This window comes from Sinohyriopsis cumingii, chromosome 18 (assembly GCF_028554795.1).
Source record: "Sinohyriopsis cumingii isolate HCF-2022 chromosome 18, ASM2855479v2, whole genome shotgun sequence".
Taxonomy (NCBI): Eukaryota; Metazoa; Mollusca; class Bivalvia; order Unionida; family Unionidae; genus Sinohyriopsis; species Sinohyriopsis cumingii.
This window is the reverse complement of record NC_142978.1, coordinates 13,204,060-13,223,127: the sequence shown is the minus strand read 5'-3', so window position 1 is coordinate 13,223,127 and position 19,068 is coordinate 13,204,060. Positions and strand designations below refer to the sequence as shown.

Here is a 19,068-nt window from a genome sequence, read left to right as displayed (position 1 = left end):
GGAGTGAAATCGAAAGCCCACAAAGCGTAGCCTCCTGCATAATCCTCGTACGTAATACCGTGACTGGTATTGGTTCCTAACTGTCCGGTGGCTTCGTACAAGGACAAGTACGATCTCAAGTAATTCTTCTTTTTAAAGTCAGGTTCGAAAGGTCGGGTACACAAGGTCTTGCCATCGCGACTGACTTCGATTTTGGACACACCAAAGTGTTGAAAGTAGAAAGGATTTTTTTCGGCAGCTCCGTTGAAGGCTGTATTCTCGACGATACCAACGATCAAACGTTTGGGTAACTGTCCTTGGAACAGATGATCTTCGATCATGGATCGCTGTCCCTTGGGAATGGTGAAGGTTTTCACTTCCACGCGTCGTATGGGATACTTGGAGGTCGTTCTGCTCAACGTCTGACTGATGTCGTTTCCCACTTTAGGTAACACTTCCACACGGCGTACGTAGAGTCTGGCTTCTAGGATTTTGGTTTTGTAACCCTCACTATCAGCCATCAAATGGAAAGCGGCACTGCTACGATTCAGTCTCAGGCGGACATCCACCCCGTTCAGCAAATACTTTTCTTGCAACCACATGTCCAAATGCAAACGATCCATCAGTTGTAAACTTGTGTCGGCTCCCGTGATTCTCTTTCTTCGTTCTACAAATCCATCATTGTTGTCTTTCTTTTCATCAGTTTCCAATATTTCAAACTTGGTAGGTTCGTCAGCTTCCCATACCACACAGGCATTGAGATGAGTGTTCTTGGTATCTATTCCGTACGTCAAGAGATTTTCCAGGTAGGCACGATAAGGGTAAGTATCCATGCTGCTACTGACCAGTTTGTTATTCAAATACAAGTCCACTCCACTGAACAAGGAATGCATGAAATTGTTGACGGGAGCTACTGCTTCATCGTCTATAGCACCTCCAGTCTTATCTAGAATTTTGACTTTCAGGTACAAGTAACTGCTATTCAGATCGATGTAATCTTCGGGCTGTCCTTTGATTTCAAACTCGATGGGAGCGGAATCGGTCAGTGAGGAGACGGGGTGAAATTCCACCCACTGGGATTCTTGCATCGTCATCATCGTGGGGGGCATGGCAAACAGATCCAGTTCCGTCTTGGAACAAGCGCAAGATTCTCGGTGCATCATTTTTTTGTCTCTTTTCTCAATAATCGAAAACGTCTAAGTCTCGAATGGTTCTTCTTTTCTTGGCCTTTCTCGCTTGAAGTCTGGTGAAAGGGTGTTTTCTTCGTCGTCTCTTTCTGCCTTGTCCTTGCTGAATGCCTGACTCGGTAGCGTGCAGGGCATTTATAGGTGTTTCTCGTTGGCCTAAAATGTCTTTGCCCGTTTGCAGCAAGACATTTTTGCCTGCCCTCATGAAGGCTTCTTTAGGGTTTTGTTTGTCGATGATGACATTTTGGAGAAATTCTTTGCCTTGTGTCAGTGCCGCATCTTTCAAGGCGTGCAATCCGCGTGTCACCATCGGTTTCAACACCGGGGCCACCGAACGAAAGGCCGATTTTAACATATCTCCTAAACCGTGTCCTCGCTGTCGAGCAACCCCTCGGTACACTGGATACATGACTTAAGAGTCGTGAGAGAACCGTTTTCGAAAATGGAGTTTCACCGTGACTTTTCCTTTGGTGAATGGAATATTTTGTCCCAGATCTCCTTTTATAGCAATGTTGACCGTGTCCAAATACGACTTACTGACAGGCAAATAGTGAGGATGGACAAATTCGCGGTGGACGTGGTAAGTGTTTCCACCTTCCTCGTCAGTGTTCGTGGCAGAATCCACTTTGAAAGGAATGACACGCAGTAACGGTACGGAGGTGTGTCCCACCACGTTGTACTCCACCACATCGGAATACACGAACATCAAATTCAGTCCTTGGTTCAGTTCTACCGGGGCACGAAATAACTTGCTAAAAGACTCGTTGTCGTAAACGATGGGTAATTCGTTTTTCTTGATCATGGTCTTTCTCATGTCCATGTCTCCGCCCAACATGTCAAACAATTCAGGACAAAATAAAATGGACAGGATTTTACTCCGTTCAAATTTCATCAAGAAGCGACGAGCTGCTTTGTGGTACTCCATGGTGACATTTTTGTTGACATGCTCCAAAGCTTTCAGAAACACGACATTAAACCTGGAGGTTATGGTGCTCACCAAATGTTGACCACTAAAATAATAGCCTGGGGGAATGAACAAGTGATAGGTGGTGTACTTTTGTGTACGGGTTTTCTTGTCATACTTGACATTGCTATCCATCCACTGTTGCATTTGCTCGTCATGAACTTCCACATCAAAAAAATTTTGATTGGGAAGGACATTGAGGACTTGGGTCGGGTGAATCATTTCTACTAAAGCCACTTCCCAATGGGCTTCGTGATCTAACTGGATGGCTTGAGGTAATTTGGCCGTGTAACAGCACAACGTGTTCTTGGGAAACACCTCCATGGAACTGTCACTGGGTAAGGTTAAGTAAAATTGGTTTTGGTGACTCATAATTCCAGAGTTCTGTGGCTGTCCGAGGGGTTACTGGACGTCAGAGGCGTGTCTCCGTCTAAAATGGGGTTCTGGTTGTGATTGAAGTGGTGACTGGCACTGGCACTGGACACAAGGTTCCCGGGGTTCCCGTTCGAGGTGAATTTCAGGGAGGGATTAGGAAGCAGGTAACCGATGCAACTGCTCAATAAAATGGTCCACAATTGTTTGTCTCCTTGTTGCAAACTCAAATTGGCGATGGCTGCCCCGATGACACAATACACCACGAAGATTTGGCAGAAAAAGACGATTTGCGTTTTAGGCACACGTTCTCCACACCACACCCACAAGGGTTGTTTTTGTAAATCTTGCACAGAAGAACTAGGTGAAGGAGGAGTGGTCGACGTAGCTGCGTCTCGTGTGTGAAAGGGCATGATGGTCACTTCTTTTTATAGTCGATGACTTGCGAAGCGTCGATCCAAGAATCAAAACTGGGTGGATATCCTTTCCAACGTACTTTGACTTCTTTGACACGTCGTTTGCCCACTTTACGGGTTCTGCGTTCGAGAATGCTTTCGATGTCGTACACGTCGTCTTCTTTTTTGGTGACACGTTGTAACTCGGGCAAATAAAACGTGCCTTTGAGCACATCTCCGTTCATGTCTTCCAATTTATAGACGGCAGGATGACGGCCATGCACTCGTCCAGTGACGCGAAACAGTTCGGTCGTCCAGTTAGGTAAGTAACCTTTGTCGAAAGTGCGTTTGGTTTTGCCAATGCGCACCCAATCTCCTACGGCCAACTCTCCACTTTTCTTGGGGACAGCCCTCGTCGGGGACGTACCAAACAGGTGCTCAAACACCAACACTTCGTTGTCGGGAGTCACGTCTTGCGGGGCACGTCCGATGCTTCGATGGTAAGATTGGTTGTACGCTTGCACCAGGTGCGGTAAGATGTCGATGTACTTCAGAGTGTGGTGATGCGTAAAATATTTCCACATGCGTTCTTTCAAAGTGCGTTGAAAACGTTCCACGATGCTGGCTTTGGTTTCGGGATTCTCGGTGGTAAAAAAATGAATGTCACGTTTCTTTAATTCTTTTTGGAAAGCTTGGTTCAGAAATTCGGTGCCTTTGTCCGTTTGCCATCGAAGAGGGTGACGACCGCTTTGTTTCAACACCCGTTGCAGGGCTCGCACTAACTCGCTGCTCGATTTGGAAGTCAAGGGCACGACCCAGGCAAATTTGGAAAAGACGTCGATGACACAAAACAAATATTTGTAGCCACGATTGTAGCTGGCCAAATGAGAGACATCGGCTAAATCGGCTTGCCATTGATGATCGATGCCTTCCACTCGGGTGCGACTTCTGGCAAACTTGCGTCGAATGGGTTTGTGTAAAGTGTAGGTAGCTTGTTCTTGTAACCATCGTTGCACTTGAGGTAAACGGAGACTTTTCAGTTGCGTTTTGGCAGCACGATACAATTTTTGAACTCCTGCGTAACCTGCAGGATGGGAGGGATCGTAGTAAATGCTGGCTAAGACTTTTTCCATTTTTTTGTGTTGGTTGGTGTGTTAATAAGACACCCACTCTTGGAGGATGCTACTCTTTTTTTCTTGGGGTATTTTCTTGGATTGCAATGCTTTGCGTGTGCGGCCAGCAATAGGTGTCGAAGAGGAGAAGGATGTCTGAGCGGGGGATATCGGTTCTTGTTTCACTTCTGTCTTCACTTCTGTCTTCACTTTCTTTTTCTCTTGTGAGGAAGAAGGGGTGGCCATCATCTTTTTAATCCATCCAATTCTGGAGGTAGGTGGTGTTGTTAACTTGCGTACTTTTTCTGGTGGAGTTTGAAACCCTTCCTCTTCTTCTCCTTTTTCTGTCTTGGTCACGGGTACTGGTGGTACTGGTACTGGTACTGGTGATGGTGGTGGACTTTTCATCAAGGTCTTAAAATCTTTCAGAGTGGGTAGAGCTGTTTCGTCTAAAGCTTTCTGGTGAAAGAGTTGCAGTCGTTGCAAGAGTTGACCGTACTTTTGCGATTTTTCTGTTTCGGACAAATCTTGGCGATCCATCAAGGACTGCAATTCGTGTTGTAACTGGGACATCTCGCTCAAATGGGGATTGGGAGGTAATTGCGGGGTGTGTTGTTCTTGCCACCGATGGTATTCCATCCATCGTTTGTAAGGCACTAAAGCTAGTTTTCGTCCTTCCATGGGGTTGTCAGGGGTCAATTCTGAGATCTTGGGACTTCCGAGGCCTTTTTATCTTGCTCCCACCAGTCCTCCCAACATGGTTCCCAAGACTCCTTTCAGTATGGGGCCTAACAAGAGAGGTAAAATACCTCCACGTTGCACTAACATCTTCTTTTTTTGACGAATGGGAATTTTCTTTTGAACCATTTGGCGAAGAACGTGACGATGTTTGCCTAAACATTGTTTCTGGTGTTTGGACAAAGGGATAGTGCCTTTCAAAACGTTCAAACAACATTCGCACACGGTATCGATGACCTCTTTGGAGGCTGTTTGAATGAGTTTTTTTCGTAGGGGTGGAGAAGCTTTGGACAGGACAGATAACATGTCCCCATGTTTGGCTAAACGTGGTGGCAGTCCTTTCCTTTTCTTTCCTTGGGGTTTTCTGGAGGGTGACATCTTTGAGTCTTCAGGAGCACCAAAAAACACTGATACCCGACTTGGTCACAGGCCTTTTTTATACTGGAACGCGTCGCCACTGATTGTCTTTACGTCGTATTAGTTTGAGGACAGGCATGACACGTCGTGCAGGGGTACGTAACGGACTAAATCGAGCCAGTTCTGGCTTGGACAAATCCAGTAAACTTTGTAACATGCCCGATCTTTCTTGAACTTTGATTTTGGGAGAAGGTACTTTGTGAGCAGCAGCCACTGCCACTAAATTGGAAGGTCCTGCCACTGGGGAAGTTCTTTTGGGGGTCATCAACGGAGAAGTTCTTGGTGTGATCAACGTCTCCAAGTACTCTTCAGTTCTGGGTGTCATTAACGGAGAAGTGGACAAACGTGAAACTGCCAGAGACGCAGTCACTGCCGTGGCAGGTCGTGGTTTGCGAGTGTAAGGTTGCGTCCTGGCCGAAGTGCCTCTCTTGCGACTAGTTTTCTGTGGACTTTTCTTTTTCTGGGGGCTTCTTTTCTTTTTCCGGGGTGGTGGTGGTGTCTGGTCAGAGGAGGGTCCTGCCACTGGAGAAGTTATCCTTGGGGACCTGGTCTTTTTCTTCTTGGGGCTTCGTTGGACTTTTGTCTTGGGTATAACTTTGGGGGCATTAGGATCCCATCTTAAGAGTGAGCGAATGATGACCCCTCCTAGAGTACCGCTCCCTCCAGGTTTCAAAATTATTTGTTTTTTGGTTTGAGTGTCGATGCGGGGATCGGCCAGTTGGACCAAAGCGACTTTGTTTCGATCGAAAAAGCGTTTGGTTTGATGAGGAATCTGAATGATTCTTTGGAGTAATTGACGTGCCGTCACCGTGAACCATCGTAAGACTTCTTTGAGACTAGCTTCTAAGACACGAGCTCGTGTTTGTGGATTTTTTTCTCGACTGATGCCATACAAGGCACGAATCAATTTGACGGGAAGATGCGACTGAAGGGACGTCATTTTCGCACTATGTGAGACAGACGAAAAAGGGTCTGAGGTTTTTATAGATTTTTTTATGGGGAGTGAAATGAAGTCGAGGACGGAGACGTGTACAGGACAGGCCCTCCGTCTTGGCACCAGTGGTGAAACAAGTGGGTACGAAATCGCAAATCCTCGGGAGTCGTAGGTTTCAAATCGACGAGTAAATAGGCGTGTGGCGTTTGAGTGGCATCGTCGTACGCCTGAGTCAGCCAAGGCGTTCCTAACTGTTTGGCTAAGACTTGCACTTGCGATTTATCTCGAGGGCTTTTAAACAAGACCACGTAATGCGCATTGAGACTGATGGTGCGATGGGCTTTACTTTGTTGAAACAAATTTTGGGTGATGTAAACGACACTGGCATTACGGTGATGCCCTTTGCGCGTGAACCACAGTTTAATTTCTTCTTCGTCTTCTCCTAACATGTCGTCGAAAATGACCAAATGGGTTAGACGGGAGTCAGAGACGATGCCGTCGTCTTCTTTAGGAATGCCTTCCACAAACACGATGGAATCGCCTTGACTTTCTCGCAAGAGGCTGTACGCCGATTGCCACTCTTTGTAACACCACACAATTCGTTGAGGGGGTCGATCGATCAAATGATGTTTATGTTCGATCAAACGTTTGACGAATTCGGTTTTGCCTGAACCGCTAGGTCCAGCAATGAGCATGTTAAAGGGATGGCGAAGATACAAAGCCTCCCAACTGGCACGATCTAAGTGTTCGTCGATGACTTTGACAGTAGAGGAAGAGGGAGCAGAGACAGCAGAGGTAGCCATGGTGTGAGAAATGTCACTTGTGACACGAAAAACAAACAAGACAAGAGTTTATATACTTTTTCAGAACACGTTTATTGAATGTTTCAAACATAAATACGAAAGACAAAAATGCATAAAAGCCAAAGGCTTAAGTACAAGAATAAAAGGCACATGATAACCATGAACGTGGAATAAACACAAGTGTCTGTACAACATGTTTTGGGTAAAGTTCTAACCAGTTCTATAGTAGGGGTAAGGTCACACAATTGTCCTCCCGAAAGGGTCTTTCAGGCCTGTCCACGACAGTCCTGTCCTGGGTGACGGGTTCTTCTGGCACCGTCACTAACACAGGTTGAAAAGTAACTTTTTTCCTTGAATAACTCTCGTGCATACTAGGCCACCTCTTGTGTCCAAGCCTCAAAACCCTGGTCTCGGTGATGTCCAACATTTGACTCCTAACCAATCTGGTTTCTTCTTCGTCAACGACATGGTAAGTTACTTCAATGAACAATGAACTATCGATCTTGCCTAGGGTTCCTTTTCATATACAGACCAATACCGACGTGACCGTACGGTAAGGTGAATAGATTGGGAAGTCGCACTCGCTTCTGGTATACAATTTGATAGACTTTTTCCAAGGGTCGACTGACGATGTGGTGAGTGGGTAAACGTACAATCTTGTTCGGTTGATAGGTGGTCACTTTAAAGTTTCCATCCTCTCCCGATTGCAAGGCTTCTTTCAATACCCCAAAGTTGACCACTCGACTGGTACGATGATTCAGAGTCAGTCCTTTCACTTTGCACGTCGTGTGCACTTCTCCTTGTTTGTCCCGGTATTCGTAGCCGTAATTTTTGGGACCACCACTGACGAAACTTAGAATCTTGTCGTCGGGATGCTCGTCTGTCCAGGCTCCTAAACGGTCTCCTTCGATGTCAGGGTGCTGTTGAATCGGGTGATGGATGTAAATGCAACTGTCCGTGTCAAAGTACAGGACGCGTTCTTCTAACAGTTCTAAAGCTTCGTACAATTTTAAGCGAGCATGAGCTGTCACGTAAGCCGCAATGATGACATTTCCAAAAGGGTCGTCTTGTACAAAGTCCAGATCTTCTTCGTAATTGATCAAGATCAAATCCTCTCGAACGACGTCCACGTGTTTCATGTATTTGGTTTTGTCGTGAATCATCTGGAAGTAGCGGGAAGGTTCTGTCAAATATTCCGTCTTGGGTAAACACGGTCGTTGTGCCATTTTACCCCACAAGCAATTTAACATCACTTTGGCAAACGATCGCCTGCCTTCGTTTTTTTCGATGTGGTCTAAAGAGATGCCTTCTTGTGCGTAGTATTTCTCTTTGAATTGTATTTGGTCTTCGGGAGTGTGACACCAGGAAGGATAGCCGCTGGCTTCTTGTTTCAGTTTCAAAAAGGCATCCACGTAGTCGGCGAAAATGCCTTTCTGAGTAGGGTCACCCTTGTGGTACTGTTGTGTCTTGGGAAAGTGGCAAATTTCGTACACTTCTAACAGTTGGTATCCCATGTCCAGAGCTTTGAACAATTCCACGCTGACCCAGGTTCCCGTCAAGGCACGTTCTTCCTGGCTGTGATGGCAAGGTTGGTCCTGGTTGCACGTTTCGGCACAAGTACGGCACACGGGAAACATCAGTTTGCCTTGACAATGGTGAGGTAAGACGGGATGGTATAGGTTCGTGGGAGGCAAAACTTTACACTTGATCAAGCCTTCGTATTGTCGAATGTTTTTCAGGTCAATGTGTTCCGTCAACAATTGCGGGTGCCCTACAGGAAAGCGACAATATTTGCACACGTAGGGATACAGCGAACACACGTCCAAGTATTTGATTTCTTCTCCTTTCTCTTCGTCGGCTTGGTACAGCAAACAGGTGGCATTGGTCCTTCCTCCGTACAAACTATCCCTCGGGTTCAGCGGGTCCATGAACTGGTAACTTTCCACGAGGCGTTTAAACTCGGGATCGGTTTTCAAACGGTGATCGTACTCGTGTTCCCACATTTCCACCACTTGGTATCCTTGCTGTTCTAACTTTAGGCGTCGCTGACAAGTGTCCTGGTACAAGTCTTCCATGGTTCGTTGCAAAAACTGATTTTTAGTGTCACGGTCAGGGTAACAGACGGGACATCCGTGAAATAAGCAACCGTTAAACTCGTACACGATCTTGGGGTTTTCTAAGTCCCAGCCATCTACCGAATACGTTCCGATGGTCTTTTCGCCTCCTCCGTTGCGGGCATGCTGAATCCATTTGTCTTCCTTGTCGCACAAGTAATGTAACCAACGTAGGGCTTTGACAGAGTATTGACGCTTGACATAGTGGGTCGTTTGAGGACTGATGACAGCCACGGTGTTTTCAGGCATGAATCGTTGGCGGTACACTAAGGAACACGCTTTGGCAATGGTGCAAGCTTCTTTCAAAGGATCGACCCCTCCGTGTTCCATGAACAGTTCTCGAAATTTTCCACAGCAACGTCGTAAAATGTCCACGTCGGAACGACAATACTTTAGCATTTCTTCCTGAAAGTCGAAAGGGTCGGAGGCATGAGCCTGGTACCAAGCGTAGAAAGCTTCTCGTTGTTCGGTACGCATGTTGTCGGGGTCGTAATAGTGAGCCTCAGGCAAATGGGGTAGAACGGCATGTTGATTGGCTTCCGTATTGAAAAAGTGTGGAAAGTACCCTTTAGCCATTTCTGTCATTCCAAACGTTTTAGGCATTCGACTCAAAGGCATGGCCAAGTAACTCATCGAATCTTTAAACTGTACTTGTCCCACTTGCATGAAAATGATTTTGGCTCCGTTCAAAGTGACTTTAGGACGCTCGGTGCCTTGTTCCGCATAGTACCTCAAAAGAAACTGTCCATCGTATCCGGAGAAATTGTGAGCCATCACCGTGGCATGACGATGACAATCTCCGTAACGTTCGATGTCCTCTTGGCTCCACGTCTTGTCGATGGGGTCTAAGACCCATTGGGCAAAATCGGCTAACGTGTTTGGTCCCCGAAAGATTTTTTCACGCCCTCCGGGAATCTTGCTGCAGTGAGGGGAATGACTGAAGATAGGTTCTTGAATGCACTTCTCGCACGCTCGATGAGCCACGCAGAAATTAGGAATGTGAATGCCGGTCTCTTGCATACATTCGAAATCGAAAAAGATGAAATTGCCTTTCTTCTTGTGACCGTCCTCTTTCTCTGGTGGGGGTTGGTATTTTTGCACGTAGCATTGGTGTTCCAAGTCCACGATGCGGTGACAAATGTGACATTTTTTTTTTCCTGAACATACGTGTGCCTTGGTACTATTGGTACGTATGCCTTGTCTACACGTAGGGCACAATCTCAAGAGTTGACAAGCACATTTCTGCTGTGAACCTTGCGTTTTCAGATGTTGTTGGTAACAGGTAGGACTGACAAACGTGCGCAAACAAGTCGAACAAGGCACTGGTCCTTCGCTCAGACAGGGTGGAGAGGCCAAACATCCTGGGCATTTTATTCCACAATGCTTGTGTTGCTCTCGATTGTTATAACCATAGTCACATTTCTCACAATAATAACCGTATCCCAGGAATCCAGTGATACTGGTAATGGTATCGAAATGGTCATCGTGATGATAGACATGAATGTATTTTCCGTCCTTAAAATCTTGGCCTCGAAACAACAGAGTTCCACGCATTTCTTGAGGGTGCACTTTCAAGGTGTAGCGTGGAGCTAGGGCATCTTGCAATTTTTGCATCTCAGGAATGCCACAGGGTGTGTCTTTGGACAGTCCGGCTTGTTGTAACAGGAGTTCTGCTTCGTTTCGTTGTTTGGCTCGATCGCATCGTTGAATAGTTTTCCAGGTTCTTTTCCATTCTACCGTGTCGTTCTTGTTGGCATAGGTTCGTCCCACCACGATGGCACGGGCTAAACACATCTGGTCTTGAGGGTTGTTAATTCGGACGAGACTCTTTTTGGTGTTGCGAAGGTCGTCCACCAATAACATCTTTTTGCATCCAGTTCCTTGAGGAGAAGAGACGTGGGCCATTTTCAGTGTGGCTTTACCATCGGTGATGTCAAACTGGTCATTAGATTGTTGCACCTGTTGTATCTTGTCCATGACTTTGGAAGGGGTCAGTTCTGCGGGTCTGCTAAACTCGATCCAAACAGGGGATTTCAAACCGTCGTGATCTATGGATAGTGTCAAGCGATCGTCTTCTTTGGCTTGACATTGTCGCTTGAGTGCGGTGAGCAAAGAATCCCACATCTCGGTGATGAACCCTTCTGCTTTCTCCAAGGGTACGTCGGCCTTGAAATCTTTAAACTTCACCGTGTAGGTGTAAGCCGTGGTTCTAAATTTTCTAGAGGAGCGCTTTTCCGTCTCTCGAATGGAATAGTACTTTTCAGGGTTGACTAAGGGTGGTGAACTTGGTTTAGAGGGTTCGGATTCTGGTTCACTCATGTCCTCTTCAAAATCACTGGCATGAATTTGTGCCAAGATTTCAGCCCTGGTACGAGGCGATAGATCACGTTTCTGCCTCTTACTTTCTTCTTCTTCTTCTTTCTTCTCGAATGAATGGGATCGTTTCATCTTGAGTGCAAAACGTCAAATGACTCAAGTTTAAACACCATAGACTAATTTATAGTCTTGGCAAACCAGCGTATATAAAAAGGGTGTGTGTCTTGTCCTTTCACTATTCATTTCACTCTCAAGCCGAGCACAACGATGGAAGAGACTACCCAGATGGAACGTTTCGTCAGAGCTTTGCGAGGGGTCATTAGAAAATTCTCTTCAGACCAGCCGACGGACTACTCTCCTTCCTTTCGAGATAAAAGTCAAGATACTTGCTATATCTGTCAGAAGAAAGGGCATTGGTCTTCAGAGTGTCCAGACCGTCAAAAAAAAAAAACAGGGGCTAGAAAAGACAAAAGTCAAGATACCTGTTATTATTGTAAAGAAAAAGGACATTGGTCTCCAGATTGCCCAAAAAAGAAACAAGAGGAGTCAGAAGAAAAGAAGGATTCTTCAGAAGAAGAGAGGGATTCTTCGAAAGAAGAGAGGGATTCTTCAGAGGAAGAAGAGGAAGAAAGAAGACAATTCTATTTAAAAGAGGAAAAGAAACAGGAGAAGAAAAGAAGAAAGGAAGAAAATGAGGAAAAAACGGTGAAGAAATTGAAAAAACAGAGAGACTAAATAAGGAGAAAGAAGAAGTGTAAGAACTTTTTAAAGTGTTCTGTGGTGAATTGTGAATTGGATTGTAAAAATGGATAAAAGAATACATGAATGATATAAGGTAAGTGTCTTTGAGTTTTGATTTTAAAATAAGAAGCTACACTCACGGACTCATACACAGACACGTACTATAAGGGTAAAATGGGTGGGGTTTATTTTTGAGTTATTGGCAAATTGAAATTGTATTTCTTTTCGAGAAATGTGGGTGGCCCTGAAAAGGGCCTTTTTTCTTTATGGTGTAGGAGTGAGTTTAACCAATCAACTTTAACTGCCTTAAGCCTTTGCCACGGCCAAGGCCTACTTCTGATGATTGGGTTGAAATCACTAAGGGTGGTACGACAGGCTTAGTCACAGGGTTGGCGTGTTTAGCTCGGGAAGGTCGTATTCTCTTCGGTCGTGATAAAGAAGTCTGATACATTTGTTTCAGACTTCTTAACTCCGCTAAAATGTCCAACAGTACCGTAGCCGTTTGATTTTCACCCTCTTGTTTCTTTGCTGCTACTTCTTCTTGCTGTTGTTGCTGTTGTTTTTTTCTTACCTCTTCTTGTTGCTGTTGCTGTTGCTGTAGGAGAAAAGCTTGTTCCGCTTCCTTTTGTCGTTGCATAAATTTCTCCAGTTCTTCTTTCTGTCTCTGTCTAAAATTCTCCACTTGCGGTAATGAAGAAGGTAACGAAGGTTCCGGAACAAATTCTTGCGAGGTAAGAAAATCCACAAAATCCCAATGTACCTCTTCTGAAAGTAAGTCCGGGTTCCCTTGGGCAGTCTCCCCTGCTGGTGCACCCCAATGGATCGTTTTCTGAGTTTCCGTCATGTTGAATCACTGTCGCATAGATTGACTGCACACAAGCGCTAACGAATCTATATAGACCACGTGACGTCACAGACTGCTCTCTTCGGATTGGATGCGAGCTGACTGAATTTTGTAACGCGTGTTCGGATTGGTGAATGAATTCAATCCGTTTCAATCCTTCCTGTACCTATAAATAAGCGCAGTTCACTGCATTGATTCACTTGTTCTCGTCGCTTCAAGATGTGGACCGATGTGCAATCTTCTATGCTTGTGTCTTCCATGATGTTTAGGACGGACATGCTCATGTATGTCCGATCCAAGTGGACCATTGTCCACAGGACAAACACCAGCCTGTGGATACGTAGGATCTACGTTGAAAGACAAGGATGCCTGAAAAGAGTGCTGATTTACGGACCAACAGTGAGACGTAGCCTAAGGACAAGAAGAAGACCAATGCGGTACCATTTATGTTAATGAATACATTAACCTAAACCCAAAGGCCCTTTTAAGGGCCAGCCATATTTCTCGAAAAGAGATAGCCTTTCCATTGCCTACCCCTTTTTAAATTTAAATTTAAATTTAAATTTAAAAAAAAAAATCCCAAAAGCCCGAACTCTATTCCCCATGTTAATTTCCCCTTGTCGCTAGACAGACCCACACTATAGTTCCATGTTAAATTCCCCTTGTCGCTAGAGTGACCCACGATTTATTCCCATGTTAATTTCCCTTGTCGCTAATGTGACCCACGATTTTTCGCCATGTTAAATTTCCATTGTCGCTAATCTGACCCAGGGGTCTCTGTAATGCTAATTCCCATTGTCGCTAATCTATCCCCATTTACTACTTGTAGGTTTGTATTGTCAATAAGAAATATATATTTCTTTCCTTGTTTATCTCGGTTTTTTCTCCATTTTATGTGGTTGAAAACTTGGAAAATTCATTTTTCTTTTTAAATATATACATTGGCTGCCGTGATGGGAGAAATGCGTATTTTTAGGATTTTACAATGGATGTTTTTCAATTTAATATACAATATTGGACTTACTGTTATTCAGTCTATAGTCCGGACGTTAGTACATATTAGTATTTGTAACTGACATAGGCTCGAATGCATAAATGATGACAGTTCCGTACATTGACTTTACCTTGTACATTTGTCACGTATCATATATTTACAGCTCATTTATGTATAAAATCTAATGCTTATATCTAGTGTCTTTTTTTAAGAGGCGAGAAGATATGACAGTACGGTGGCCGAGTGGTTAAGGCGTTGGACTTAAGATCCAATGGACGCATGTCCGCGTGGGTTCGAACCCCACCCGTACTAAAACTATTTTTTTTTAAAATGTCTTTTCAAATGAAGAGCAACGTACACAGGATGTGTTGCTAATGGCTGAATTACTGGGGTGACCCGAGCAGGAAGGATCCCAGTTTATTTAAAATATGTGCTTTCATCGGGTTTCATTGTACATAGTGATGAATAAGTACATCCATAGTTCCTCAAAAGTATGGCTCAATCATTCGATAAATAAGGTCTGTTTATCAATTATCTTCAAATGTTGAGTTAAAAATTGCATTTGTTTAAATGAGGGTAGAGCAGATCTAAATGCTTGACTTACTTGCCTGACCCGAAGGAAACTGGTGGCATGGGGTGAATCAAAAGGACATCCGATTATTACTTTACGGGAAGACCCCTTAAGCTTCCAGGTGGTCATAGTTACTATCAAAATGACCAGTATATAAAAGTGATAACTGGCAAGCTGAAATAAATAAATCTAACATCAACATAAATACTGGTAATTTTTTTGTTATAATGATAGCGCCAATTAGAATTCTCATGGAATACAGCTTAAAAAATATAGCGGTTTGTTAGATTTATAACCCAATATATATTTATAATAATAAGGCTAAATAGAATTATCATGCCACATATACTTTTAATGACAGCGTTTATTAAAATTAGCGCGGATGATATATTGTTAATCATAGCATTAATTAGACTTAAAGTGCACCACATATTCATAAATACAGTGTTAATTAGGAAATAATACAATACATATTTACCATGATCGCGCTAGTTAGAATTAGCATGCAACAGATGTTTACGAAGATAAAAATCTCAATATATGTAAGTTATATATGATATTTATAATGACTGTGCTAATTAGAAATAGAAAGCAACATATTATGCATATTTACTGCGCTAATTCGAATTATCACTGCGATATCTAATTATAATGATATCGCAAATTAGAATTGATATTCATACTGATAACGCTAATTAGAAGTAGACAGCAACATACATTTATAATGATATCGCAGATTATAGTAAGGATGCAATACAATCTTTATAACGAGAGCATTATTTAGAATTAGCTTGCAAGCGATATTTTGAATACAGCGCTCTATAGAATCAACAGGCCGTCAAAATGTACAATGATATCGCTAATTAGAACAAGAAAGCAATCAATCAATATATATAAAGTTGGGGTGGGTGGGCTGGAGAGGGTAACCGGGGATTTGTTTGAACAAGCACTAGGAGAGGCCTGGGTGTCTCTTACCCCAGGTCCCGTGATCGCTCTCTACGGTCCTGCTTGCACTATTGAAAAGGCATATCAATCGTTAGTAACACTGCTAAATTGGCTTTTTAAGTTAAAATGATATCTGATTTTTTGAAGAGAGCTTGCATTGCAGTATTCTACATTTAATTTCCCTTAAGTAACTGTCGACAAAATCCTTAATGATGTGATTGAATTGAACGTAACGAAATCAAGTAGTCGTGATAATGCAAGGTTGAATATGCTCAAAACGGGTTCTTCCATCATCGCTTTATGACGTACTCATATAATGAACTTTGCCTTAAGCTCTAGTATCTGTCCCGATGTTCCATATGTGGCCAGGGTGAACATCTTTCATAAAGCAGGTACAGCTTCTCACTGTGACAACTCCTGACCAATATTTGTACTTTCATCAGTTTCAAAACAATTTTGAGAAACACGTTTACATGTAGCTCTGTACTGATTTATCGACCTTTAAATTGAGTTTAGGTCTCCCACTCCTGTATCAATGTCCTGCTTAAATTAACGATGAAACGGCTGAAATAGTGAAGATGAAATTAAGCTAATTGATGATGTGAACAATCGACCACTCATACATAAACTTTAGACTGCAGAGACGTCAAGATGTTATGCGTCTCTGGTTCGCGTCATACCTAAATAAGAGAACTAATCAAGTTTGGATTGGGTCCAATTTATCAACACTTAAGACAGGTTTTCATGCTGTGCTACAGGGATCTATGTTTATTGTGCTTTTGTTCTATATTAATGATCGACATTAGACGATTCGGTCTAGTGACGTGGATATGTATACAGATGACACAATATTATGTACCTTCTCAAGCAACTTTGAAGACATGGATGGTGTACTAAATACAGCCGTAAAGAATGTGATGATTGGTGTCTGACTAATTATATGAGAATTAACTCAAAGAAATCGAAATAATGTGAATTGGTTCGAAGAAGTAATGTTGTCGAACCTAATGTGTCATTGACTGGAATTATAGATAGATATCGCTAAAATATTATGAAAACACATGAGTGTTTTTTTTTTATTTCTCACATTCATATAGTATATTATCAATGCATTTTTAAAGATTCACTAACAATTTCTAGTGATGACACAACTGATAGTCTGTGATTCCAATGTTCCCAATGCATAAAATTGAGATTGAATTTTGATATTGCTTCTTTCTTTTGCTAACGGTTTTTATGGTGGGCGACAAAATCGCTACAACTGCTGTATATTTCCATTACTTACTATCGAGTTTAATAAATCCAAAGTATGTTCTGTCAGCATCATCTGTTTATAGCCAATTTATACAGTCGGTTTTGTGATATACAATTGTTGCTTCATTTTGTTCATGAATAATACTTAACATCTGTATCAAGTGTCATTTCAATTAATTTAATTAAGTAAAACCGATTGTTATTTGTATGAAATGGTTTCGAATTGCTGAATTATCTTGTTATTTGCCCTAACAGTGGAATTTCTTATCATTTAACATGTGTATAAATTTAAAGTAAATATGAAATCGGTAAAGTATTTTAAAAAGTCAGGAATTTTTTAAATTTCTTTTATCTACATCGCAAAGAGGTAATTAATGGTTCCGTGGAATGATGTCTCTAGTGGGAAAACAGGAGGCAAATCATTTTGAAGCTCCTGCATGTGTGTATCAAATGTTCCCAATACATAAAATTAAGATCGAATTATGATATTGATTCTTTCTTTTGTTAAACGATTTTATGGTGGGTAACACAATCACTACAAGCACTGCAGATTTCCATTACCTACTGTCCTATTTAATAAATCCAAAGTATGTAATGTCAGCATGATCTATTTATAGCCATTTTATATAGTTGGTTTCTGATATACAATTGTTGCTTCATTTTTTCAAGAATAATGCTTAAAATCTGTATCTAGTGTCATTTTAATTAAATTAATTAATTACAATCATTGTTATTTGTATGAAATGGTTTCGAATTGGAGAATTATATTGTTATTTGCTCTAACAGTGAAATTTCTAATTATTTAACATTTGTATCAATTTAAAATAAATATGAAATCTGTAAATTCTTTTAATAAAATCAGGAATTATTTTTATTTCTTTTATCTCCATCTCAAAGAGGTGGATAATGGTTCCGTGGAATGGTGTCCCCAGTGGGAGACCAGGGAGCAAATTTCCCGGAAGCGCTTGCATTGTAATCATTTCCAGGAGATCCTTTTAACCATCTGACTGTAAAGAAAACTCCGTCAAGGAAACGTTTTAGTTATTTTGCGCTCATTTGTGTGTGTGTGTGTGTGTGTGTGTGTGTGTATAGTCAGTTGGGGTTTGTTTCACCCTTGGGATATTGTTCACTGTAGGTTTGTATTGTCAATAAGAAATATATATTTCTTTCCTTGTTTATCTCGGTTTTTTCTCCATTTTATGTGGTTGAAAACTTGGAAAATTCATTTTTCTTTTTAAATATATACATTGGCTGCCGTGATGGGAGAAATGCGTATTTTTAGGATTTTACAATGGATGTTTTTCAATTTAATATACAATATTGGACTTACTGTTATTCAGTCTATAGTCCGGACGTTAGTACATATTAGTATTTGTAACTGACATAGGCTCGAATGCATAAATGATGACAGTTCCGTACATTGACTTTACCTTGTACATTTGTCACGTATCATATATTTACAGCTCATTTATGTATAAAATCTAATGCTTATATCTAGTGTCTTTTTTTAAGAGGCGAGAAGATATGACAGTACGGTGGCCGAGTGGTTAAGGCGTTGGACTTAAGATCCAATGGACGCATGTCCGCGTGGGTTCGAACCCCACCCGTACTAAAACTATTTTTTTTTAAAATGTCTTTTCAAATGAAGAGCAACGTACACAGGATGTGTTGCTAATGGCTGAATTACTGGGGTGACCCGAGCAGGAAGGATCCCAGTTTATTTAAAATATGTGCTTTCATCGGGTTTCATTGTACATAGTGATGAATAAGTACATCCATAGTTCCTCAAAAGTATGGCTCAATCATTCGATAAATAAGGTCTGTTTATCAATTATCATCAAATGTTGAGTTAAAAATTGCATTTGTTTAAATGAGGGTAGAGCAGATCTAAATGCTTGACTTACTTGCCTGACCCGAAGGAAACTGGTGGCATGGGGTGAATCAAAAGGACATCCGATTATTACTTTACGGGAAGACCCCTTAAGCTTCCAGGTGGTCATAGTTACTATCAAAATGACCAGTATATAAAAGTGATAACTGGCAAGCTGAAATAAATAAATCTAGCATCAACATAAATACTGGTAATTTTTTTGCTATAATGATAGCGCCAATTAGAATTCTCATGGAATACAGCTTAAAAAATATAGCGGTTTGTTAGATTTATAACCCAATATATATTTATAATAATAAGGCTAAATAGAATTATCATGCCACATATACTTTTAATGACAGCGTTTATTAAAATTAGCGCGGATGATATATTGTTAATCATAGCATTAATTAGACTTAAAGTGCACCACATATTCATAAATACAGTATTAATTAGGAAATAATACAATACATATTTACCATGATCGCGCTAGTTAGAATTAGCATGCAACAGATGTT

General features: G+C 42.0%; 2 non-coding genes across 2 annotated transcripts; both read left to right on the top strand.

The window, feature by feature from the left end:
• Positions 1-14,139: 14,139 nt before the first annotated feature.
• Trnal-uaa (transfer RNA leucine (anticodon UAA)) lies at positions 14,140-14,222 on the top strand. Its single transcript has one exon. It is a non-coding gene; the product is annotated as a tRNA-Leu (tRNA).
• A 3,987-nt stretch (positions 14,223-18,209) lies between these two features.
• On the top strand, positions 18,210-18,292 carry Trnal-uaa (transfer RNA leucine (anticodon UAA)). The gene has a single exon. It is a non-coding gene; the product is annotated as a tRNA-Leu (tRNA).
• Positions 18,293-19,068: the final 776 nt, after the last annotated feature.